We start from the raw sequence: 27,589 nt of genomic DNA on the forward strand, positions 1-27,589 counted from the left end.
TTGCCAAATTTTTGCCTTTGAAAGACAAAAGGTTGTTGTGTTGTCACTCCTTTTTGTTTTATTCTAACTAATTGGCAGACACAGATACATATGATAGTGTTACAGGAATACACAAAGATGATATATCTCTTTTACTTCTGTAAAAGCATGCAAGTGAAACTTTACTGTAAGGTTTATCTTTCACTTGTATCATTCAGTGTGGAATTAGAGCACTGAGATTTTGATATGTAAACTATGGGCCATTGAGCCTCACCTCTATACCTGGGAAAGTCATGGAATATATCATACTGGAAGACAAATTAAGGTTTATGAGTGACAAGAAGTTGATCCAAGGCAGCATGGCTTCACAAAGGGCAAGTCATGTCTGACCATTATATTGGCCTTCTATGATGGAGTGACAGCATTCATGGACAAATGGAAGGCAACTAATGTAATCTTCCTGAATTTCTGCAGGGTTTTTGATATGGTCCCATTCTACATCCTTATTCCTATATTGGAAAGATATGAATTTGAAGGTTGGATTATTCAGTGGATAAGGAATTGGTAGGAAAGTCAAAGTCAGAGGGTAGTGGTCAATGGCTTTAAAGGCCAGTGATGAGTGGAGTCCCCCAGTGATCCGTCTTGTGTCTGAAACTCCTTAACATCTTTATCAGTCACACAGATGTTGGGATCGAGTACCCCCTCAGCAAGTTTCTTGATGACATCATGCTGAAAGGTGTGTTTGATGTAGCAGAAAGAAGAGATGCCCTCCAGAAGGACCTTGATAAACTTGAAATTTGGACCTCTGTGGACTTAATGAGGTTCAACAAAGCAAAGTGAAAGGTTTTGCACTTTAATCAAGGTAATCCCAGTAATGTATACAAACTGGGAGAAGAACTGAAGAGTAGCCGCAGTGTGCACTTGCAGCCTGGAAGGCCAATAGTATCCCAGGTTCTATCAGAGGAGGGCTGGCCAGGTGGGAAAGGGAGGTTATTTGCCTCTCTTCTGCCCTCATGAGGCCCCATGTGGAATGCTGTGTCCAAGTCTTGGGCCCTCAGCACGGGAAAGATGTGAAGCTTTTGGAGAGGGTCCAAAGGAGAGCCACAAAGATGATCAAAGGGCTGGAGCACTTCTGTGGAGTCAGACTGAATGAAAGAACTTGTTTAGACTGGAAAAGAGGCTGTGGGGAGACTTCATTGTGGACTTCCAGTATTTAAAGGCAGTTTATAAACATGAGGGAAGTCAACCTTTTACAAGGATAGGAACAGAGCAATGGTTTAAAACTAAAGTAGGGGAGATTTAGATTAGATGTCAGGGGGAAGTTTTGTACTGAGGGAGGTGATGTTCTGAAACAAGTTGCCCAGAGAGGCTGTGGATGCCCTGGGAAGTGTTCAAAGTCAGCTTGGATTGGGCCCTGGGCAATCTGATCTAATACCTGATCTAGCAGTTGGCAACCCTGCCTGTGGCAGGAGGTCGAAACTCAGTAATCCTCAAGGTCCCTCTGTGATTCGATGAGTCTATGATATGAAAATGTGAAGTTTGTGCTGCATGTCTTTAGATTTTGTAAAGAACAGTGTAAATTGTTTCTTTTTTTTCTTTGTTTGTTTGTTTGTTTTGGCTTGGCTTGGCTTGTTGGTTTTTTGTTGTAATATAATTCCTTCTATGCTACCATGCCGACTCCTCTTTTTTGCAATTATGCTTTATTTGTAGATTCAGTGGATGTTTCTACCATTATTTTGGATACCACTATGCTCTGATTTCAATGCATTTATACTGGATTTTTATTTTTTTTTTTTTCCACAAGCAGTGATGCTCTTCACATTTGGTGTAGACCACTGTTATTGAAACAGCTTGTCTCTTACTTTCCCTCCTTACTTTCCTTACTTTCAACACTTCTCTTTCCAGTTCACAAAGATCCCTTCTGAATTTTACTAAGCTCACTGTGAATTTTAAATGGTCATCATCTCAAATAAAACTTCTAGCTCTTCTGGATGGTGTAAGGACTATAAAATATTTTTCACTATCTTGGATCAATTCTAATGGGTTATTTTCCTCAGAAATGATCAAAGTGTTCTGCTCTGCATATGCGCTACTCTGATTTGCATTTTGTTGTGATTTTGTTTTAGATGACATTTCCTGCATCTGTAAGCACTGTGATTAAGTTTTTGTTGTGCACTTTTCTTGTTTTGCAGAGTACTAAAATGTCATAAAAGTTATTTTGAATTCCATCAGCCCTTCTAGTATGTCATTCTTCTGGAATTCCTCTTGTAATGTTGAGTACTGTATGCCGAAAACTCTTTTGAAGTGCCATCCAAGTGGGGAGAATGGTTACCTTTCTTCCTCCTGACTTATCTTCATACTTTGGGACTGATTGTCTTCTGCATTGTAACAGAGTTGTCAAGTTTTCATATTATTTTGCTTCAAGGATCTGTCCTATCTAGTACTTAACTACCTCACAAAGCCATAAACCTAACCTGATTAAATTGTTTTTCCATTTTCCTGGGAACAAACATCCAGGAACATTTAGTGCTAGAATTCTTTGTCCTACTTGACCTAGCTTTTTGTGGCTGTTCATGTACTGCACACAACACTGGCACTGAAGTTGCGTAAAGTGTGATTCTTCATTGTTACAGTAGGTACTCCTAACAACATATTGCCTTGTGAAATAATTATTTATTTTCATTTTCAGTACTTTTACTTTCATTCAGCAATGCATTGTTGTCTACTTTTTTCTTTAAAAAAATTTTTTTTTCTTTTTCTTTTTTTCTCTGAATTCTGTTTCAGAAATGCAATAATCTTCATTTTGAAAATTCTGGGTATTTCTTTAAGATCTTTTAAAGACAGCAACACACAACATATTGCAAATCCCTAAGTCAAACTGCATTGCAAAATGAAAAAATCTCTGCACTTGTTTTTATCACAGGATCTTCTAAGTGAACATCATACCTGTGATATTAACAAGTGATTTGATATGACAAAAATAAGACAAAAAAGAGAAAAAAGATATATGTACGTAGAAGATCAGACCTATGCAAAGCAAATGTATTCTAGGAAATTAGAACACATTGTTGCAGAGATAGGCAATTGTCCAGGTGATTCTCAAAATGAGCCAATGTCCATATGGAGAATGGGGTGAGAAGGGGATAAAAAGTATAAATAAAAGGAAAAAAATGGGAACAAAAGGAAAAAAAAAAAAAAAAGAAAAAAAAAAGTCAAGTTGGAAAATGAAGGAATACAATGGAATTAAAGAAAAAAGCTGTTCAACCAAAAGAAAAATAAAATAGAATCTGTATTATCTGATTTAATTTATAAGCTGAACTAGGCTATTTTAGAAGCTTAGATGTCACTGTAGCAATTTCCTACCATTATATTTCCAGTCTATTAAAACGTGTCCTTATTTTGCAATGCCTTATAAAAAAAAAGTGCTGCCTGCAGGGTTGTACTGTTTTTGGTGTTTTGTTACCAGATTTTACATACATGGTAAACTGTCTGAGAGTATTAAGTTTGGCACTGAGCTTAACTCACAGACTGTCCAGCTGATATTCCTATCACAAGGAATGGTGAATTTGATATAGTATATTTTTTCACTAAGCCAAATCAAAAGAAATTGGGCATTCTTAGTCCAATTCTGGGAGCCTTTATGCAGTAGAGGTTATAACTTTCATTATGACAAGTAATTATTTTTAAAGACCAGCAGAAAGTAACTTGTACGTCACAGTTTGGGAAACAAATTTGGAGTTACAGCTTGTCAGTGAAGTCTTAAAGCAATTCTTCCATTTTCACCATTACTTTTAGAAAAACAGAAATATTTTTTCAGGCAGATACAATGACAGATGACAGCACAACATGCTTAAGATTTTAGGCAGGGTTATCAAATTAAAATCTCAGTTTCACAACATTTGTTCTATCTTGCATTTATTTCTTCAGGCAGTTGAGGTCACTGAAGGGAAGTTTGCTTCTTTACCCAAACAAATTATAAGCTGTCCTCTGTCTTGAATGCCATGCTGGATCATGATCTTGGTGTATTCATAATTCCTCCAATTTTACCATTGTAATTTATTTTTAATCCAGCAGTGTCTGAAATAAAGACCAACACTTCATAAGTGAAAAAAAGTTCTAAGTGCTTAAGACTGGTATATTTATTGACTCCATTTGTTTTCTACCATCCTGCAAGAAATACCATTTTTGTTCAGAAGCCTGAAACAAGAAAAACAGTATTAAGAAATAAATACACTCCACCCTCACATTTCTCCATGGGCTTGAGAAGTTGCATTATAACCTCACTTTAATAACTGAATTTGAAAATATTGCTATTATATACCCTGTTTGCTTTTTCTCCTTAGGACACTGACACATGCAATTTCCCCTTCGTGATTATAGTCATTGTGTTGGGGTGAGAACGAGAGCACAAGCAAAAGATGCCCAGTAAAATATCATCCTTTCTCTATCATTGTCACTGTCAAGAAAATCTGTGATGAGTGGCTTGTCTTTGTCTTGCAGAATAAGTAACAACTTGACTCTCTTTAAGGGCATATTTTCACTTACTTTTCCTGGTTGTTACTTGAGAGAGATTTCCAGCTCTTCTCAGTGAGGAGGAACCAGAAGAAAGAGAAAACCACTAGAATTATTAATGTGGAACTGAAACTTATTGAGAAAACAAACACAAGGTATTGCAGCTTTATTGCACCAGAGTTGGGAAGAAAATGAAGCTCTGAGATGGATGATTTGTGGAAATGCCAGGTAGTAACATTCTCTACATTTATGACCTTATCTAAACATTACTCCTGGCAATCACTTCTGTGAGTGATTCAAACTACAACTCAGACTCATCAATTTTTAAATCAATGCATCAGTGGGAACAAATCAGCATCATTTTTGCAATCTGCATGCTCCTTACTAATTTATCCTGATTGTTGCAGAGGATTACAACTATTTTTTGTGTCAAGATTATAGCTGTAAATTGGCTTCTTTGAATACTGTCAAGTATGACGTCTTTTATTCTGAGGCCAATTGACTGTCTTAGTATGATACAGTATCATGTCCAACTACTCAGTCAGCAGACAGATCTTCATGACCTCAGCAAGGATAAAAATGTATTAAACAACATCTAGTCATTTCTGTTATTAATTTTTAATTTTCCAGGTCAACATAAAAATGCAGGTGTATATTCGCAGTGAGGGAAGTACTGACCAAACTATGATACGGCCTTGTACAGTGTTTTCTTGGACATTTCTGTTAAGCATGATCCACCCTACTGCTGTTTGTCATAAAGAATTTTAAGATGACAGATTTTTTTTTCTTTTTTTCTCGGGTATATTTTTACTAATTTTGTTGTTTTGTTTTCGTTCTAGTTTTCTGTGCCTCTGGCATCAATTTAGTGTTGAACAGTAAAATGATAAGCAAACAGAAGTGTAACACAAGAAAAATGAGAGAATGAAAATGTGGAAGAGCCTAGAGGGGAAAAATTGGAATGATAAGAGTGCAATTGAAAGAACAAAGGTCAATAAAAGATCATAAATAAAAACAGTGGAAACAGAAACATTGAGGTCTGTGAAGAGTATAATTTAGGAAGCAGTAAACAAATTTGGTTCACCTGTATTGATTTTTGCAGTATGGTGAGTTGCCTTTACTGGATTCTGGGGGAACAGCTTATATAGGAGAATATCACAAGGATGTCATCACAGACAAAAGTTCTCCTTGATTTAGACTTCAGTTGTCATGGCCTCATTGGCACTGTCATCTTTTTCTTATAATAAAGTAATTTGTCTACTTGCACTCAGTTTTAGTAGTTATTTGCTTGTGTACACGTCACACCCTTTGCTGATAAATTTCATTCATTTTCAATAAATTTTATATAATACACAACTTGAAAGAAAAAAAAAAGAATACTACTGAGTATGTTTTGGTTTAGAGTGAATACATTCAGACTCAAAAGACCGTTCAGCCTTGAGAAAAGAAAACTCTGAGGGGATCTTATTAATGTTTATAATTATTGTAAGTGTGGGAGTCAAAGGGACATTGCCAACCAATTCTCACAGGCCTGTGGGGACATGACAAGGGAAAATGGCCATAAATGAGCATAGGAGGTTCTGAACAAATATGTGAAGTATCTTCTTCATGGTGAGGGTGATGGAGCACTGGAACAGGCTGCCCAGGGAGCTTGTGGATTCTCCTTCTCTGGAGATATTCAAGACCTGCCTGGATGCCTGCTTGTGCAGCCTGCAGGAGGTTTGGATTCGATGAGTGCCTACAGTTCTGTGATTCTGTGATCAATATGCACTCCAGCCTGTCTCTTACAGCCTAGAATTTTGTATTCCAAAGTTTCTGAGTTCTATGGGTTCCAGTTTATGTAAATGATTAATTCTTACCTCGGAGTTCCATTTATCAGGATGACTCTCTTTGGAGATACAGTTGCAGAGGACTTTATGAGTCAGCAGGATCAGTGGGAAGAAAAAAAAAAAAAAAAAAGAATTGATGAATGAGGTACAAAGGTGGAGATGCAGCAGAATTCTGACCAGCTAATGAGGTGGATGGTATGCACAAGAATGAGCTTCCATTCACTTAGGATATTCAAATACAGTTATTAGTGATGGTAAACTGCCTGTTCCTTCTACAATGAGCAATTTATGCATCTAATTAAGAAGTATGAAAGTTCTTGGCCTATTAAGAGAAGAACATGTTATCTGAATCTGTTTTTCAGTAAAGATTATACTAAGAGAATAACATTTCAGCAGAATTTACTGCAAGGAAAAACAGGCTAAATGCACTGAATATTTCTTTTCCAGCAAGTGAGTGTTAGTGAGTTATGTCATTAAGCTTGAATGTTGATTGGTATTAGATACAACATTACAGACATAAAACTGTGAACTGAATGTATATTTTGTTTGGGCTACTTTCAAGTATACGGATAACATTCTATTATTTTGTAATTTATCAAAAGTTCTGTGCAACATCATTTACTCCATTAATTCAATATTTATCACAATAAGGTAATTATGAGCTTATTAAACATAATTTATTCATGGAAAGAGATTTACATGGAACTTTATTTCCTTTGATGGTGACCCTACTCAGATATTTATATTTATTATTATTCATATTCTTATCTGGAGGTAAATTGTGCTCTGCATTGTAATTTAATAGTGCATCTACAGTAATCAAATTGAGTGAACCTATGCTTCAGGCTGAGGAAGATTATTACAGGAAAAGCAATGAACCACTTCCTTGAGTAATCCCATTTTAAATACAACTCATTAATTTTTAAGAAAAATACCTTAAAATTGAGACATCACCATCATTTTCGTTTTTAAAGCATATTAAACAACTGTCAGGTTGCATATGAATACTACTAGTTACCAGTGTAAAAAAAAAAAAATATAAAGTGCTCAGCATGACTGTCAGTGGAACCACCAAAATTAAGTAAATTCAGAAGTTCAGAATTCATCCACCAGAATTACTCTATAAAATCACTTTGTTCATTCAAAAAAACCCTAAAACATATCCCAAGTTTAAATTAATACTCCAATTATATTTATTCTCTTACTCATGAAAATAAATACTCATGACTAAGATGATGTTATTGGAAAAATCAGTGTAACTTCTAAACAGAATATCATTAAGTCTTTGCATCTCATCTCTGTTAAGAAAAAAAAAAAAAGTATAATTTTAGTGAAGGAAAAAGAAATCTAAACAATTTTCCTTGAAAGACTGATTGCAACATCTTGATCTGTTCAGTCTCTATTCTCTATGTGAGGAATGAACTGTGAGAATTTGTGAGCAACATAGAGCTAGTTAATACAGTGCAGGAAGCCTGAGCAAGGTGTGAGAAGGGTTTTTTCAACTAATTGTGGAACTTATGAAGCACTTCTTCATCAGGTTCCCTCCAAGAAAAAGGAAAGCCTTTTTCTCGTCATGGTGTGTCTCCTGTGTACTTTCAATGTTTAGCCTAAAACCCTGAGATACAGTACAATGCAAATAGATATCTTGACAATAATAGATTATTTGAGGGCCCGGAAGAAATCATTTGCTTGCACTTTGCAGAGCCTGGTGATGTTTCTCTCCTGAAATCAATCTGTGTTCTGTAAATAAATTGTTAATAAACACGCCTGCTTATTGGCATCAGCCAGAGAAACAGATAAAATCCCCAGTCAATTACTCTGCTGTTCTAGGAATCAGGTATCTGGCTGATTTGCAGTCAGATACATAGGCTTTTTATCCTTTGGGGGTTTTCTGTGGGAATGCTTTCTGAACAGAATACATATCACCCTATCAGATGAAAAAGGGGGGAAAAAAAAGCACCTTAGCAATCTGCAAGTATCTAGCTCACAGTGTCAAAGGAAGAGACTCGAGGTGCCAAACTTTCATGCTTGCTATCCTGAGAGACACAGAATTTGCTACTACTAAACCAGGTCTGTTGAGAAAGGACAGCTCATGAAAGTGGCATGAGGGAAAAAAAAGTCTCTGATGGCTCTCCCCAGCCAGCTGAAGCAACGGGTTTGATTTCACCATTTCTGTTGATAGTGGTTTACACAATGCTTTGTAGATGAGGTAGCCAGCTGAATCTTTTCTACGCGAATATAGTAGATCAGTAAGAGGAAGTTCTTATTGTCCCTGAGATAGTTGCTGTTATGATGGTACAATTGTGTGATGAAATCACATTGCAAATGCTGGAGTATAGCTTGTTCAACGTCTTTACAGATTTCTGAGAAAGCAAAACTTTCTTCCTAAAGAGTTTTTCTGAAATCTAGAAGCTTCCATGGAAGTCATGTATAAATAAGTTTTATTTTGCTGCACTACTGAATGATTCATTATGAATCATTTATTAAACAAGGTTAGCCTCTTTTTCTGTCTGCAAAATGTCTACAGACATATCACAACATTCTTGCTTATATTTGTTATGCTAAATTATTTGACAGGTCTTTTTTTTTTTTTTTTTTTTTTTCCCCTGTGTGAATTTGTTTACTCTGTGGGTTGCAACGTAGATTCTGAAATTATAACTTTCCTATCATGTTGTGACTCGTTGTCTAAATCAGGAAACATTGTTCTCCCTGACTGTCACAGTGCGCATTCTATGTGGGACAAGTCTGGTAGGTACACTGCTTCATCTGAAGTTAAGGATGCAGCTCCATCCACATTCAATCAGTCCTCCTGAACAGAAGCAGAAATCTATTGTGGTGGTCAGATGTCCCATATTTTTGTTCAGTTAGTGAAATTCTTCTAATTGCACTTACTTATGCCAGTATCTGGTAGCCAATGAATAATAAGTTTCAGATGAACACTCTTGGGAGCAACAACAGTATGAGGGACTTCCAATTAGATATGAAGCTTCTTCTAAGTATGGTTCAAGCAGGTACAAAGGGATGATGATTCCTATCATCACTTAAATCAGTGGGAACATGTAGGATGTCCAATGTCTGCCAAGACCCTTGCTGTTCTAGCAATTTTTAATAATTTTTGATCTTGCTATTAGTTAAGAAATAACAAAATTTTAATTAACCTAAGTAACAGTATTCCTAAGAAAACAGAATTCTGGATTCGTCATTTTAAGCTTGTCTTGAATACAATATTTATACATAATAATACTGCATCATCTTCCTGGGTGTGTTTGGAGTACTTGGCTTAACTGAATTCAAATTTTCCTGTCCAATCTCTGTAGAACTGTTCTTGGAGACTGCTAAGATCTGTGTAAAATAGTTGGTGAAGCTTAAAGGCTGATCTCAGTCTTTCTTACCATTTTCATACTGAAATACCACTATTGAGCTGAGTGGACATAAATAAAATGACAATCTCATACATGTTTTTAGTGCAAATTTAAACTTTACTCACACATACAAAAGTAACATTCAAATGTACCCCAGAGGAGGAAGATTTTGGGGTAGGAGGATGGGAAGAAGAAAAAATTCTTTATCACTTAGAAATATATATTCATTGTCCAGTGAGAGATTAAGCTAAAATGTCCTTCACACACTGAGCATTCATGTATTAAAATTAACAAAAAGTTCACTTTAAGAACCACTATGAAACAGAGTGAAAACGATTTTGCTGAGATACTGAGTGGATTTAGCTTTGGACATTAAAGGAATGGGAGCAATTGGTTGATTTCTAGCCAAGGATTTAAAATATAAGAACACAATTAGATTGTGTTCATTTCCAGATCTAATTTGCACCTTCACTTCAGGAAAAGAAGAGCTGGCAGAAAAGCAGACTTAGGAGTGTTATCTGCAGCGTTAATAAGCATAGGTTGCCCCAAGGATAAAGGAAGGGAAATTAGAAATATAGCATACATTAAAGCTGGTACATTCTGCTGACTGAGAATTAGGTACTGACAGGCAACAACTCCATGAGAAACTGTCAGTGGCTCCACCAGGCTTTCCTAGCTGGTGTCACTGTAAGATAGGGGCATCAAGCAAGCCTAAGACAGGTTGAAGGAAAATCTGCAAAAGCTGTATAATTTATGGAATGTATTTATTGTGTCCATATGTACATGTCTTTGTTACCTGTGCTATCTGATTTGATAACTAATCTTTCTTTCAATGTAATATCTTTTAGCAATAAGGAAATAACTTGCAGCACATTACAGAGATCTGTGGGTTTTTAAATCTATGCTAGAAGACACAGAATTAAACTAAAGCATTTGCCTGTCCATAGGCACCCTGTATGGTAAACAGAAATACAAGGAATATAGTTTTTGTCTGTCCACCTAAAGCAGAGGTAAACAAATGCTTCAGTATGCTCCTCCAAACGATAATCAGTACACCACTACTGCTGAGTCTAAAATGAAGACAAACCAGTGTGGTGCTACTCCAGGAACTGACATGCCTAATTTATGAGGGCTGCATCGAAAGTAATGACTCCAGTTGTATTATGTCAGAGGTGGATGTTGGTGTTATGGCAGTAGAGGCTGAACCTTCCCACCATTGTTCCATTACATTTTGCTGCTGTAGGACAGATAGCAGTAGAGAAACAATCTGACAAAATGGCACTTGTCCTGGAAGTGCATATGAATTAAAGGGTGTCTCTGAATTCCTCCATGTGGAAAAAATGGCACCCCTTGACATTCATTGATGCTTGCTGAACATTTATGGAGATCAAAAAGTGGATGTGAGCACAGTGAGGCAGTGGGTGGTGCAGCAGTGGGCCTCCTTCACTGTAGCAGATTTTTACAAGCATGGCATGCTGGCATTTGTTCATTGCTAGAGAAAATGCATAGATATTGAAGATGTCTGTGTTGAAAAATAGTGCTTTGTAGCTGAAAATTTGCTCTATCAAATAGAGTTACTGTACTCTTTGTGCCTGTTATAGTTCTCCTGGAAATAAAGAGAAGGCATACCTACACATATGGCTTCTGGGGACTATTTTTAGGCTCTACTCCTTATTTTCTAATTTTCTCTCATTGCAATACAATTTTATTGTGTAGGTTTTATACTTCTCATTCCTCCATTACCTTGCCCTTTAGACACTATTTTGATTTGTGTTCTTGCTGACTGGATACACAGCATCAGACACTTCCTTGTCAGATAGTCAGTAGAGACTCTGGTTTTATTACTTGTAACAAATAAAAGTTATCTTCCCTTTTTAAAGCCTGTCTGTGACTTGGAGAGTCTACAAGTTCAACAGCATATTGTTGATAGAAGTCTGTAATGCCAATGAGCAGATGAGACAATTAGACTGTAACCATTTGTTTAAAGGATTTAGAGTCTCTTTAAAGCCTTTGTGAGCCATTATTAGTATTTTACGGCCTTGTCTCATGATGGAAGGACACACAAGATAAAAGATATCTTTTTCAGCTTTGGGTTGGGTTATTTTTTTCTTAGATGATCTAATAGAGAATTCCACAAAAATTGCATTTCTGGAATTTATAAATTACCTGAGCTGTACCTAAGTTGCTTCTGCTCTGAAAATATTCCATAAGGAAACCAGTCCATTCTTGCTTCTTTTGTTTTCTGAGTAGTAAACAATTCTGCAATCTAAAAGTCTGTGTTGCAATCTCTCCCTGAAGTACTGTTCAAATTGGCCTCATGTCAGCTATTCTGAGAAGTCACGTGTGATTAACTAGAAATCATTTTATTATCTTTATTTTGTGTCAATTAAAGGAAAAAAAAATAATGTTCTGGGAAAAGAATGGAGTTCAGTGGAGAAGGAAGGATGACGTGAGAGGGTTAATTAACATAACCAAAAAGAAATAGATGTTTCAAGGGAGGAAGATGAAGCTCATCATAGCTTTTTATCATAAACAGCTAAATCTTGACTGGAGCCCCCAGCATCCTGAAGAGTTGGGGGCCACTTGTCAAAGATGGCAGATATGCAGGTCAGCCACAAAGGTGTTTCAACCAGTGGTTAACTCTGCTTGCACAGTCATGTTTCTGTATCTATGGACAGAAAAAATGTTCAGCTGCTAATTCACACATCACAAAGAATTAGCTTTCACCTTCTGCCTCATAGAAGAATATTTCCAAATAAAGCAACAACACTCCATGGGACACATGGGATTCTTTGGTTTAGAAGTAGAAAAATTGTATATTTGAGGAGATGCTCACACTTAAAAAAGACAGCTTCATGAGTTACAGTATTATTTAATGTTATTTTTCCCTTTAATTTTTAATCATCACAAATTCCAGAGTTCAAAGCTTGTTCAAGCCTTTCAGCTTGAAATGTTAAGAGCTTTACAAAGCCAACATGTTTTGATCCTCAAAAAATGACATTTGAAAAAAGTGACTCGAAGGCTAATAGTACACTTAGATTTTTGCCTATATTCCTAGACCAAATAGCATAGCATCTTTTTTATTTTTTCTTTCCTTTTAGCATAGTGTCACAATACTAATGTTTTAATTTATTTATTTATTGCTAAAAAGAAAGGGAGATGAGAATTTTACAGTAAAATAAGCAATCACAGAAAGACTAAAACATTACATTGGGAAAAAGAAATCTATAATTGCCTATCATCTTACAAAGAAAATTGTTATTTGCTTCTACTTCTAATTAGTACAAGTAAAGCTAGTCAGCTATTTCATCTAGCTGTGTTAGAGCACTGTAGTGTAATATCTCAGTAATTAATGTAATGCAAATTAGGAGAGTCAATTAGGGTTCTGCAAATACTATGTTGAGTCCAAAAATCCTTATTTTAGAATATGTCAGAAAAGCTTACTTGCTTCCCATTAATCAAATGTTTGTTTCAAGGTGGATGTCACCATCAAAAGGAAGAAAATAGACAAAAAGTCATCATTTGCTAGTAGTTACAAAGTTAGCAAGAAAGGAGACAGGCAGTCAATCAAAATTAAAGGGGAAATGTTTCCTATGGAGATCATTTCTTCATTTAAAATAACTTTAAAGTTTAGAATGTTTTGATCAACAACCTGTTTTCAGGACAATAAGGAAGAATCAGTGGGAATGGTGAGCTATTCTCATCTGATAAATGGAGAAATTGACTGAATAAAGGAGTCTTTTCTCTAAATAAATGGAATATCTAAGCTGAAATAAAAGGATGATCTTAAGGGACTCCAACACATTTCATCCTAGTTGAGAGCAGTAACAAATTCCAGTGCACTGAAGAACATCATGGCAGTGATTTGGGTGCACGGCAAGTTCTCTATACTGGATTTCAGGAGAGCAGACTTTGGCCTCTTAAAGGATCTACTTAATAGAGTACTGTCGAATAAAGACCTAGAGGAAAGAGGTGTCCAAGAAAACTGGTTAATACTCAAAGTTTACTCCCCCCCCCCCCCCCCCCCCCACACACACACAAGAAAGAGAACAAATGGAAATACAGGCCAGTTAAACTCACCTCAGTACCTGGGAAAGTGATAAAACAGTTAACTCTGGAAACCATTTCCAGACATATGAAGGAGTAAAAAGTCATCATGAGTAGTCAGCATGGATTCACCAAGGGGAAGTCATTCCTGTCCAACCTGATAACCTTCTCTAATGAAATGACTAGCCAGATGAAATGGGGCAGTGGATACTGTTTTCTCAGTCTTCAGTAAGGCCATTGATATTGTTCTCCATAAAATATGCACAGAGAAGCAGTTGAAATATGGTCTGAATGAGCTGTATTCAGAGGGTATTCTATCAGTGGTGTATAGTTTAGTTGGATTCCAGCAACAAGCAGACTGCCCTTAGGGCCAATATTGGGTCTAGTCCTCTTTAAACACCTTCATTAACAGTCTAGACAAAAGAGTAGGTTGCACTCAGTAAATCTGCAGATGGCACAAAACTGTGGGGGGCTGTTGACTCACTAGTGGGCTGCACAGCCATCCACATTTGATCCTGACAGGTTGACAAAAAGTGCGGATAAAAATCTCGTTAATTCAACTGTTTATTTCACGGCTGAGTGAATTGGGCATGTGCAGCTTGGAGGAGTCTCAGAAGGAATCTTATCGAAGATGATCAGAGGGCTGGAGCACCTCCCCTATGAGGACAGGCTGAGGGAGTTGGGCTTGTTCAGCCTGGAGAAGAGAAGGCTGTGGGGTGACCTCATTGCAGCCTTTCAATACCTGAAGGGAACTTACTCCCAGGAGGGGAGTAACCTCTTCGAAAGGGCTGACAATAGCAGGACTAGGGGAAATGGATCCAAGTTGAAGGAGGGAAGATTTAGGTTGGATGTTAGGGGGAAGTTCTTTACTAGGAGAGTGGTTAGGCCCTGGAACAGGCTGCCCAGGGAGGTTGTGGATTCCCTGTCCTTGGAGGTGTTCAAGTCCAGGTTGGACGGGGCCCTGGGCAACCTGATCTAGTAAATGTTTATGTTTGGTGGCCCTGCTAGGCAGGGGCATTGGAACTATGTAATCCTTGAGGTTCCTTCCAACCCAGGTCATTCTGTGATTCTGTGTGATTATCAATGTCTATGAACACCTGTAGGGAGTGTGGGAAGAGTATGGAGTGAGGTTCTTTTTGATAGTGCCCAGGGCAAGGCCATGGCCAAAAACTGGAACACAGAAGGTTCCTTTTAAGAGTCAGGAAACCCTTCTTTGCTGTGTTGGTGATGGAGCACTGGAACAGGTTGCCCAGAGGTGATGTGGAGTCTTCTACTTTGAGATTTTAAAAAAGTATTTGGACATGGTCCTGAGTAAGCAACTCTAGGTGTTCCTGATTGATTGAGTTAATGGACCAGATGACTTCCAACCTTAACCATTCTGTGCTTCTATGATTTTCATTGTCACTATTATAAACAATCTTGAACAGCAAACCATGTAACTAAACCTTGAACTTGACTGACACTCCAGTAAGTCTGATTTCATCATGAGTGAAAGGCATCAATCTTTCAGCTGTGTCAAAAGATAGCAACAAGTTACTACTTTGCAGATCCAGTTGTAATGTATACAGTTGATCGTTAATTAAGTCTCTAAAATAAGTGTCTTAATTTCACTTATTATCTATTTCTGTTATTTCTAGAACAAATCCAAATTAGAGGAAAAAGAAATTAGAAGACTTAAGGGGTGCATTCTTAATGTGTACAATAACTTAATGAATACTTGAAGAAGATGAACAGTGATGAATGCTTATGAGAGCTTTAGTAGAAAAAAATAAAAATAAAAAATCCAAAACCAGTGTTGCTGGTATTGATAATTTACAATGATAAATTCTCTAACCCATCTTTCATGGATTGAAATGGCAAAGAAAGTATTTTCTTATATTTGCTTTCTGAAGAAACAGAATCAATGTTTGATGACAGGTGAACGCTATTTAGATGAGGTACTGAAAGAAAGAGTTAACTGAAATAAACCAGAGAAATCTGTCCCTGTGGAGATCATAGATATTTGATAAGAAAGATGAGAGATAGGATTATTTTTACAATGTATCCATCCATAACCAGATTTATACATGCATGGGGAAAAAGAATGGTGATGCAATATAAACTATTTCTCTGCTTAATAATTGTGAAGACAATAAAATAATTCCCCAGTGTTCACAGAGCATAATAATACTGAAGAGAAATTGAAATTACATGAAAATCAGATAAACTCTTACTTATTATAAGCAAAAAAATTAAAACTAAACATTAGTTTACTTGGGATATAACCTTTACTATTTATTGTTTGGAGCTCTTACATAACAGGAGATGATAGCAAGAGAGTTCATTTCCAGAAGACAGCATCTGCAACCTAAGGAAAAAACAGATCATGTCAAATGCTGCCAAAACATAACCATGATAGATTCTATCCTGAAAACCAAACAAATAAATAATAAAAACATTTCTAAGTGAAAGCTCTAAAAACTGAATTAGGATTTGTTTATAGTGAGGCTTTAAGTTAATCTGTGCATATGTACATATGTATGCTTGGCATTTAAAAACCAAATGGTCCAGTAATAGTGAAGTGGGATTAACTACCTGTCACAGTTTTCAACAGCTTGATATTTTTCTGAGAGTCAGAAGGATTCCGTGACATCAAACTCCAAAACATATCTCTTTATGTTTAATTTCCACATCATCATCAGATTACATCAGTGAATAGGAAAGATTTTGAATAAAAGACCTACAGTTTCCTTCTATTTTAGAAAAGATAACACAAAAAGGCCTCACAGATTTCCAATAGAAAAGCAATCCCTCACTATACACTCATGTGCAGAAGTTATTTTATCTACACTATTAAAATAGCAAGCTTTGATATTGGCCTAAGAAAAAATGTGTATTTAAAGTCATTGTTTACTTTCTTCATCAGTTTTACTTTATCAGTATATTGGAATTTCACCAAATAATATGCTACAGCCACAGTCTGAGATAGATCTTCTTGATCTACACCTTAATTGGATTCAAAATTCACAACTAGAGCAGGTCAAATGATGTCTCCAGAGGACACGGATGCCATTAAGTCTACTGCTTATTACATCTTAAGAGGTTGTAAGTGAGTTCATATTCAGTGTTAACTTCATTGCTCACATTTCTGCTTTTTATCAGTTCAAGAAAGCCAGGAAAAAAAAAAAGAAAAAAAAAAAAAAGAAAAAAAATTCTTAAGGTTTAATTCTAAAGTTCTTAATTCTAAAGTTAATTTAATTCTAAAGTTCTTAAATCAGAGCCAATTTACCTGCTTTGCCCATAAGAAAGACAGGCAATTTTTTTCATAACTTTTTCTTTTTTGCTTGGAAAGACAGCTTAGTGCTTGATAAGAATGCATTTCTTGACTGTAAGAAAATACAATTTGTGTTGAAAGGTAAAAGATTAACTCTACTACCTGTGACAATTGCACCTCGCCAAATCCCAGTCTGCAGAGGGAGCCCAAAGGGAGATAATTATGGTCATATCATTCTGGAGATGAAAGCTTTTCCTCCCTATAAGATATGATGTCTAAAGTCTGCCTTATTTTTAATATTAGTGTCCAATTCTTTTTTTTTTTTTCTTTTTTTCTTTTCCTTTCTTTTCTTTTCCTTTCTTTTCTTTTCTTTTCTTTTCTTTTCTTTTCTTTTCTTTTCTTTTCTTTTCTTTTCTTTTCTTTTCTTTTCTTTTTTTTTTTTTCCTGAAAATAAATGAAGAAAAGAGACGCAACTATTGACCCTCACAACATGTGACACAGCAGTTAAAATAGGGATAGCGATGGAGAATTGTCGCCTTCAAAACACACTTATCTAAAGTCGTAAAGGTCTTTTTGTCTCAGTCAATAATACCCTTGAGAATAGATTTTGTCACATTTTCATTATGACTTCAGACAGACCAAAGTAGTGAAACAAAAGAGTCCTTTGTAACTGTAGCATTATCTTCCTACACTGCAGGAAGTAGAAAGCAGAGATACAGATTTTAGTGGATTCTGTCAGAGACGTTACATAAATATTTCCTTAATAGCTATGTGTTATGCAATTTTTTGTAAATATTTGTTTGAATTTCAGTGTGACTTGGCACATATCTTTCAGAAGCAACAACTTGTTTTGGGAAAATATTTATGCGAACTTTGCAGACCAAGAGCCTGTTTTGCAGCTCCACTTCACACTTTTTTCATGGCCAGCCCTGTGAATAAGAAATATGGCGCTGCCTGCAACGAAACTTGCCTTCTATTTCTTCAAGTATTTCTGAAACAAATTATGTGCTGGAAATGTAAGTGATATAAAGGAAGGTAGAGTGTAAAAAAATAAATATGACAGAAAAATTGAAAACTCAATTTGTTTTACATGATATTAATCCTTACGCAACCTGGAATTAGTCTGCTTACATTAGAAACAGTAATAGACTGGAACTCTCCTTTGTCTACTATTTAGAAATTACCAAGGACAGTATAGGCCCTTCTCTGTCCTTTGAACTTTAGGTACTCAAAAATGAGTATTATGTATCAGTGTCAACACTCAAAACACTAGTGATTCATCTAAGTAGAGTTATACATAGAAAATTCAAAACACATGGAATCTACTTTCTTAGAACACTATTTTATGGCAGTTCCATGTATTTGGGTGTGAATGCAGGGAATTTTGGGGATAAATGAAGAGATTTAGGGCACCTACAAAACTGAAAGGATTTGAGGTAGCTTCAGTGTGTCAATTATCTGAGCTATTTCAGAGAAGTTTACTATTTCTGCCACGAAGAAACTAAGAACACAAGTAGTAAGAAATTGCCAAACACAGGGAATAAAAGTGCATTTCAGTTTGTACAGTTCATCAGCTAAATGGCTATGTACATAAGTTATTGGTGTGTTCAGAATAATAGAATCACAGCAATTTAGCTTCCTTCACCTTGCAAACTACCCAAGTACAGGTTCTGAATATCATAAATGTGTCTTTCACAGTTCTTCAATCTTGTGTCAATAAATTTAACTTATAATTCATACATGAAATGATCATTGAGAACATTCATTATTTATACTATATAATTTGTCCCCTAAATTACATGGCATTATTTATGTTCCCTGAATAGGTGATTTATAAATAGCTTTATACACAAAATGAAATGTATTTTTCTTTATCAGATTAACTGTTAAATTTCCCAGTTGTTCAATCTATCATCCAAATAATAAGAACAACCTGTGAATTGAACTGCTGATCCCCACATTTCCAATAAATTTGATGGGGCCTTTGTTGCTGATTTCCTGTTTAGAATTGTTGAAAATAAGCATCTGTGTGTTAGACTGCAGGTAGATTACTTAATGGGAGAAATTAAAAGCAAGATAGTATGAGGTATTACAAGTCCTATTTTTACAGAAAAAATAATCTTTTGCTAAGGAATGTGAAAACATTGTGGGAAGAAATACAAGGTAATTGGGGTCAGGCTTAAGATTTTCAGGGCTTTTTTTTTGTGTGTGTGTTCACGTGAACAGACATGTTTCCTCTTGGTTTATTTTTGGGATGGAAGAAGCTTCCTTTATAGGGAATGAAGCGCGTGAAGAAAAGGGAAATGAAGAGAGGGGCAAAAAATATTTGAGAAAGGGTTAAAAATCATATTGCAACAAAATCTCCAAATTACTCTCCAGTGTTGTCTAGCCTGGAAGCTACAAAAGGCAGCACATGGAACAGCAGGGTATAATCCAAAAGCCTCTGTCCTGGGGATAGCAATGTCCCTGAAACAATGAGAGGAGGTGGCACATCTGTAGCTTTTTCCCCCCAGATGCATTTTACAGAGGTATTTAGAGCAGTGGTGGAATCTGGGCCCTCCAGCTCAGCCACACAAAACAGCAGGGGCTGGATAAAATAAAAGAAATGGAAAGCAATGAACTTGGTTGGAGTTCCACATCTGTCTGGGACTTAAATACCATTGGAAGTGCTAGGATTTTTTTATTTTTTTATTTTTTACTTTTTAATCATAAAAGCAACAAAAACTCTCCTTTGGACAACAAAAAAGTGTTTTGTTTTGTTTTGTTTTGTTTTGTTTTTTTCTCTCTTAAAATAAGAGTTAACAAAACAACAGAGAAGGAAAAACAACCTGTCTGTGTGCAGGACTGTGTGTAGGGGTGTGGGTACAAGAAGTGGGAGCAGCATGAGCAGGCAGTAGGGCAGCAGGTTAGGAAGTGCAAGTAGCAACCTCCAAAGCAAGGGTTGTAGGCTCCACAGTGTCCAATAAAGGAGCAGAGCTTGTTGAGAGATGAAGCTAAGCCTTGAAGTGGAGGTCACAATTAGCTGCTAGATGTAGCAAACTAGGGAGCAGAGCTTAAATGTAGGGTCCAGGCCAAAGAATAAAGAACAAATCCCATATGAGCTTTTTGTCACAATTTTATTGCTTTATTCTTTTCACAAAGATCTGAACAAAGGTTATACAGATGTGCCAAAACTGAGCTGGCTATAGGAAGGCTGGGACATTGAGATTCCATCTGTGTGCTTAAGGCTCTCATCAGCACAAGCATCCAGCTTCTCCTGAGCCCTTGATGTGTATTTTATTATTTATTTTTAAAATCAGGGTCTGTAGTGAGTGCTAAAGTAGTTGGATTAAGTGTTGTAGCATACAGATGTCTTGGTGGTGCTTCTGTCAGTTCTTTCACAACAAGTGCTTCTTGTACTATAGCTTGCTCAGTGCTTTCTGCCCATTTTAACTGGAGAGCAATTAGGGTTTTTCAGAAGTAAGGTTAAAAGGAGAAGTTTCCTTACTGAGAGAGTCAGAGCTCTCCTATCAGTCATGGTCACAGAGAAACAATATTCTTCATTAATATGGAGAAGTAGGAGGAATGGGAAAAAGCATTAAATTCCTTGAACTTCTCATATTCCCCAAGACACTGGAGTGAACACAATTCTGCCCAAAATAGAGGAATCAGCTCTGCTTGTGCCTTCCTTTGCTCCCAAAACTACAGAGATTATCAAGCGATTAAACTGTTTTTTAAGAAGATTAAGCTTTTCCCTTACCAGTTAAATGTATGGTTTAGGGAAAGCACCAATGGGTAATTATATGCTTTTATGATAGCCAAATAGATTACATCAATCTTTATCTATGTCATTGATTCAATTTCAGAAAAGAATCACAAACTACTTTTAGCAAACCAATAGATGTGGATGAAAAAACAAAACAAAACAAAAGCAAGCACGTTTGTTGCAGTAAAGATATTCAAATTTTGATTCTTTTTATTTTTGTTTTTATTTTATGTCAGGAGCTATAAATTCCTTGGCTAGCCACTAAATACTTTGAATTAATAAGAAAAACTCCAATATCTAAGGAATACTAAATGGTCCATAGATTCTGTGATTCTGTGATAGAAATGCTGACTAAAATAACGCTTGGTTTCCAGAAAGCAGATTGTAAGAACCAGTCAAAAAATTAAAAATGAAGATTAGGAATAATCACTAACCCTGTGGTTAAGAGACTGTGGGAAAACTGCATATTTTTCTAGTTACCATCCACCCAAACGGCAGAAATTACAATAAAGGTCAGTGTAGCAGAACAATAATGCAAAGATTACAAAGTAATAGTTTTAAGTAACAATGAAAATAAATAAATAAATATCCAAAACAGCAAAACAGAGGCATATTAAAATCATGACTATAGGAAAAATAACAAAACAAAACAATAGAAGTTAAACCAAAGTGAAAATTTCAGACTAAATATTCAGGTTCTGCTTATTTTTTTGTTAGGGTATGATTTTTCATTTGATACTGTATGCAAATGTCATGCCAGGCTCACAGCATAGCCTCTGAAGAGCAAATCTAACTTCTTAAAATACAACAGTTAAGGATTGCAGCACTCATTCTTTACACCTTAATTATGTACAGAATCCAAAAGTTCAATGAGCAGCTCCAGTACATAAGCTTAATTTAGAATCCACTTGATACTGAGAAAGAGGAGTTGTTTTTTTGTTTTATTATTGTTGTTGTTGTTTATTGGTTGTCTTGCTTTCTCCTCCCACCCCCCACCCCTACAGGCTTTTAAATTTTGTTGTTGCTGTTTGTTTGTTTGACTTCCAGTACTCATTGTTATTTTGATCCACCATTTTTCTTGCTCTTGGTTTTCTATTTTTTCCTTCTTGCTGCTGCTGGAGGGAGTGAGCAAGTGGTTGTGTGGCTTAAGTGGCCAGGGCCAACCCACCACAAATGCATATACTTCAACATAATATTCCTGACCTAACTCACTGTATGGGAAGGGTTCAGCATACCAACGAGGGAGTTACAGCTTTTGACTTTCATATTTTCTTTCCCATGAAATTAAAAGTAGGGAAGGAGTTACAAGGAAGATCATGTTTGCATTACATGGTTGGTTCCACAAATAATGCATGTGCAAGAATTCATAGGTTCTGAAGCTTTGTTGTAAATATTTACAATACTTTACTAAAGTCTTCTGCAGTCTGGTGGCTGTTCAATTTTGTGTTTGAAAATTTGAATCATCCTCAGGAGTTGTCTATTTCCTTCAGTGAATATGTAGAAAAACCTAGGATGACTATACTGTATAGTAAGCTTGCATATCTCAGATGCCTACACATAGGCACAAGTAGATTGTTAGGAAGATCTGAACAGTCCAGACCTGGAGAGTTCCCTGTCATTATGAGATCCACATGGCACCCTTAGTGAGAAATCCTTAACTGAAGGCATATAGTAGCATTGGCTTTTCCTTTAATGAGCAGATGTGGAATCATTCCTGCCTTTGAAAACATGTTTGGTCTTTATTTAATAGCCTACTGACTGTAATATTCAGTTAGTATGAGACAAGTTGGAGCAATTTTTCCCCTTTTAGCCTCATAATGTAAACATTTTATTTGAGAAGTACCTTTCATAAAGCATAGTTGCAGTCCTGGCTAATAAGATCAGAATGGCAACCTTCCCACTACCTGGTAAACATACTTAGGTTTTGACTGTTTTGTTCTCTCTAGATACTTTACAGACAGTGACAGTTTTGGTAAAATGAGCAGGAATTTGTTTTGCTAACAACTCTTTCTATTGTCTGACCACTTATTAAGCTCCAAGCTGTGTCACTGTAATTTCCTAGACTACTCTTTGTTTCTGTTCACATTCCAAGTACAGAATCCCTTAGCGCTCTTTCCAGCTCCATAACGAAACCCCACTGGGATGAGACCTTCACTTAGTAAACAAGCACAGATATGGAATGCACTTCTAAGTGGTTCCTGGCAGCTTGAAGACCATAGGGTATACTGCAGAATACACTTACACTGTGATATGGACAACCTTTCAGGCTCAAGCACAAGCTGCATTTGTATTGTATAGGTACAGTAAAGACGGAATGTGCAGACTACAGATTCTGTTGGCTAACAAAACACACTTGACTTGAAATCTACTTTTAGCTTGTAAGAACTTTTATGAAGTGTCTTCAGCTGTTTTTTTTTTCTTTGCTATTGTTGTTTCTGTTTTAATCTGATTTTTCCTTTGCAGTAGCACAGATGATGTAATCAATAGCAGTTTCAATCTAGCTGCTTAATTTTATGGGCAGATAGAACCTAAAACATCAGAATAGTCTAAAAATAGCAGACTGATAAGTACTTCAGGTTAAACAACAATAGAATATTTAGGTAGGTACAGGATACTTTGAGCGTAGAAAGTCAAGGAATTTGTTTCCAGAAGACAAGTTGAATGAGTATCAATTCAGTAGACACTGATAGTTGATCTTTTCTACCATATAATTTTGAATTTTAGGTTATAAGCAATTTAACTGAAAAATATTTTCAACTACTTTAATAAAATTAAATTTTAACAGTTAAGATGGGAAGTGCTTGGGAAGACCTAACTGATGTCCAAAATTATGAAAGGGTAAACTGCAAAAGATAAAATAATCACCATATGAAAGATTCAGACATTAGAAACTACAATTAAAATGCGGAGATATGGCACACAGAGTTCAAGCAGAGAAGTTCGCCTAATGCAGCTACCACGTAAAGCCATCAAAGGAAATAGCTCCAATGAATTTAAGAGAACTCAGGGTGTCTGAGCAGGAAGGGAATCAAAGGATACAGTTACTAAGCAAGAAAATTGGCGTGAGATAAACTCAAAGGGAATAGAATAGCTTATTGGGTCAGGTGTCCTTTTCTCTCCCTGGTAGTGCCTTGTGTCCTTGTTGCCTAATCTTTCATAAAAGAAGGACTGAAAATAGTTAAAAGAAAATGCTCTACACAGACTATAATTAAAATGTACTGCAAATGTTTTAATCTGACTGACTTGTGTTTTGATTTGGTATTTTTACATTAATTAGAGAGACTTTAAAGACTGCGACAACTGTTTCATCAAAGACAAAGACTTAAAGAACAGTCCAAACACTAAGAGATATTATAATGAAAACAGTTAAAACAAGTGAATTGAGAAATTTTTGAAAAATTGAATCTGAAAAAGAAAAATACATAGGAGTGAAAAGTGAAGCACAGAAATTATGCTTCAGAGAATTTGACCTAAACTACATAAATCAGGGAGTAAAGTCGCTGTTGGAATTCACTCTACCTGTAGAAATACTAAGCACAGGTTGCAGTACTAGATGTTGTACTTCAGTATATGATTTTTAATTTGCATCCCAATGGAAACTAATTTGCATGTTATAATTACCTTTCTAGCTGTCATTTGGGAGATAAAAACAGAGCTATTAACTAAACCTCAGTGTATCAGAGTTTCTAAACTAAATATATTTGTTCTATGATATCGCCTAGCAATTTTCCCCAAAATGGATAAAAGTATAAATATGCCTAATTAAACAGAAAGAACTGAAAACATTTGCCATTTTAAAAATTAGTACTTGAAAAAATATTCTGTATGATCATTTTAATGATTTGCTTTGAGAATGAAAACTGCAGTTTTATTTAATAGCTTGATTACATATTTCTCTGCAATGTTGGGGCTGCTATAAATTTCACCACTTAGTACTTATCCTCAAAGTGTGTTAAAACACAATTTATTAAATCTTGGAATGCCTTCAGAAAAGGTAAGTTGGGGCCATTAGTGCTGAAAACAGTATTTCATATGTAACCGGATGGAAGTGGGAAACTGAAGCACTGAGGTTTGTCAGAGGTCACTTCTTAGGCTTAAGTTAACTGGGAGCTACAAATCTGCCTTTCAGAACCTACATGTTTTGAGAAGAATTTCTGCATTGTAAATAACACTACCTGTCTTTATTTAGCAGTTGTAGTTGATCAGAACTCAGGATAACTTCTGGAGTTGGAACTTCAGGATTCTTGAGGTCCCTTCCATCTCAAGTAATTCTATGATAACTTGCCTATTGGAATCAGATTACACAGCCATTCCGAGAGCCTTACATTTTATTTTATATAGAATTGTTCTGCTTATGAAGAAATAAAATTGTTTCTGACAGGCTCTGGACAATACCAGGCAAAGTACGCAAAGGTAGGCTACCAGTAGTCATATACAGAAAGAAGAGTCAAACTCACACAACTGGGGCAGGCGGTCTCTAACAGCAGTGCACTTGACATAAAGGTTTCACTGTTAATATTAGAAGGCTGTTCCTTAAAAACAAACAAACAAACAAACAAAAAAAAGCCAAAACAACCAATTCAGGTGAGCTGGAAGAAGAGAAAGAAGGTTTGACTGATAAATTATTAGCTTTCCATATCTTTGCTAAAACTAACATCTGCAGACTGTTTCGATTTTTGTTGTGTGATGTTCTCTAACAGAAAAATACTGTCTCTGAGAAAATGTAATCAACTCTGCAGACAGACACACTGTGATAAATCTTCCTTCTGTGATTTAAGATAGTAACATATGACCATGCAGGAGAGGAGGAGAAAAGTGTTCTTGAAGCACTCCAATCAGTCTTAATCACTTAAGCTGCCTACAGTGGTAGCTTCTACCGGTGTTCCAGAGTGAAACACGAAACATGCTTACAGACTCTTTTTTGCCAGCTTTGCTTTGAGGGTTCAACCTCCAGCAACTGCATAAAGCAGACGGTGGAGCAATAGTAATAACTTTAGTAGCTACAGTAATTTGCTTGAATGAGGATGAGTGAATCTGTAGCTCACAGTCAAACTGTATTTTGCTGTTAGAAGTATGGAATTCTATATGCAATAAATGATGAGTGGAGAGCATAAATATTTTAATGAATTTTGTGGTGGGAGAGATGCGATCACAGCATTTTGCTTATTTTCATTTTGGGTGTGAAACAGGTTTGAAACTGTGTCTATACACTTGCTCGAAGATTGTGATGTACTAATTCCCTGTGCTGCTGAAGTCTTCCAGTCCAAATGATCTGATATTTGGAAACACAATTTGTATCAGGACAACCTTTGAATTTAATGTAACTACATTTAGAATTGAAGTATCTTCCTTGATCTTATGTTAGTCGAAGAGAAATACTAAGTAAAATCCAATGACTCTTTGACAAAGTGAATGTAAATATAAAGTTTATCAGTGAATAGGTTCATCTTCACAGACTTATTTTTTATGAATAAAATCTTCAGCTAAAAAAAAAGAGATGCAAATACCTGAATATGTTATATACTCCTCTGCATTCCACATGGTGACTCTAATGTCTTTCCCACCATTAGTAAGTTTAATATCCAGAACTTTGTGTTTTTTTATCAGTGACATCCAATAGTTATCTTTTCCAGTCACTTTGCCAGTTTGCATTGTTAATGTATATGATAGCTCCAGAGAAAAGGTCAGTTTTCATTTCATTGTTCTTCTAAGTTCATATTATTTGCTACTGTTGATAACACTCTAATGGTATTTTGAATCCCTGTGGCTGTGATTTTCTTTGACAGCGCATTCAAAGCTCAGACAAGTTGATTCAATTAAACAAAGATCAGAAGCTATTGTTATAGGAAGGAAGAAGTTGAACAGTCTTTTTTTTTTTTTTTTTTTTTTTTTTTTTTTTTTTTTTTAATTAATTGTACATCTGAAGCACACAATGAACCAATCTGCAAGTAAGAATATTTTCACTTTAATATGATTGTTTTGCTGAGAAGAAAGTTCCATTTACTTCTTTGAGATTCAGTATGTCCAAGAAACTGCAATGTCTATTTAGTTTGGGCCTTTTGATGTTATTTTGTACCTAACAGTAAACACCTTTATCATTTGATTTACAAAGACTGGCTGTAGGAATTCAAAATCACTCATAGCCAGGTTCTAAGATTATACCAGAAACTACCTTTCACATTTTGGTACTACTAAAACAGAGTCCAGTTCTCAGCTCCCCAGTTCAAAAAAGACAGGGATATCCTAGAAGGAGTCTGGGGAAGAGCCATGAAGATGATAAAAGGCCTGGTGCATCTCCCAAATGAAGAAAGACTGAGTAACCTGGGTCTGTTCAACCTGGGGAAGAGTGAGAGGGGATCTGATAAATGTTTATAAATATCTAATGGGAGCTGGGACAAAAACCGATGAGGACAAGCTGTTCTTGGTGGTGTGTAGCAATAGGATTAGGAGGAATGACTTATATCCTGAACACAGGAAGTTCCATATTAATATGCAGAAGACCTTTATGGTAAAGGTGATGGAGCACTGGAACAAGTTATCAATAGAGATTGTGGAATCTTCTTCTATGGAGATATTCAATACACATCTGGACACCTACCTGTGTGATCCATTGTAGGGTACCTGCTCTATCAGCAGGTTGTACTCAGTGATCTCTTTAAGGTCCTTTCCAGCACCTGTGATTCTGTGCAATTCTGTAACAAAGGAAAGATGATCACAGAATAAGTAAAAATGTTTCCAAATATATTAAAAATATGATCTCTCTCTTCTCCTCACCATTACTCAAGACATGGAATATTCCATGTTTTGCTTGATAAGAGCATCTATGGAATAAATACCATTACAGTCAGTAGAATGATTTTTATTT

General features: G+C 36.0%; 1 long non-coding RNA gene and 1 pseudogene across 1 annotated transcript in view; one reads left to right on the forward strand and one right to left on the reverse strand.

The window, feature by feature from the left end:
- The first annotated feature begins 463 nt into the window (after positions 1 to 463).
- LOC146761783 (uncharacterized) lies at positions 464 to 1,132 on the forward strand (annotated as a pseudogene).
- Positions 1,133 to 6,347: 5,215 nt separating this feature from the next.
- LOC146761784 (uncharacterized) overlaps positions 6,348 to 27,589 on the reverse strand; it is a 38,348-nt gene continuing 17,106 nt past the window's right edge. Inside the window, exons 2-4 of the long non-coding RNA XR_014943701.1 lie at positions 27,323 to 27,416; positions 16,021 to 16,073; positions 6,348 to 6,400 (exon numbers count right to left, since the gene is read on the reverse strand). This is a non-coding gene — a long non-coding RNA (uncharacterized LOC146761784). The remainder of the gene's footprint in view (positions 6,401 to 16,020; positions 16,074 to 27,322; positions 27,417 to 27,589) is intronic.

The sequence above is a fragment of the Coturnix japonica genome, chromosome 2, assembly GCF_054131305.1.
Source record: "Coturnix japonica strain WE chromosome 2, WE-NBRP24, whole genome shotgun sequence".
NCBI classification, from domain to species: domain Eukaryota; kingdom Metazoa; phylum Chordata; class Aves; order Galliformes; family Phasianidae; genus Coturnix; species Coturnix japonica.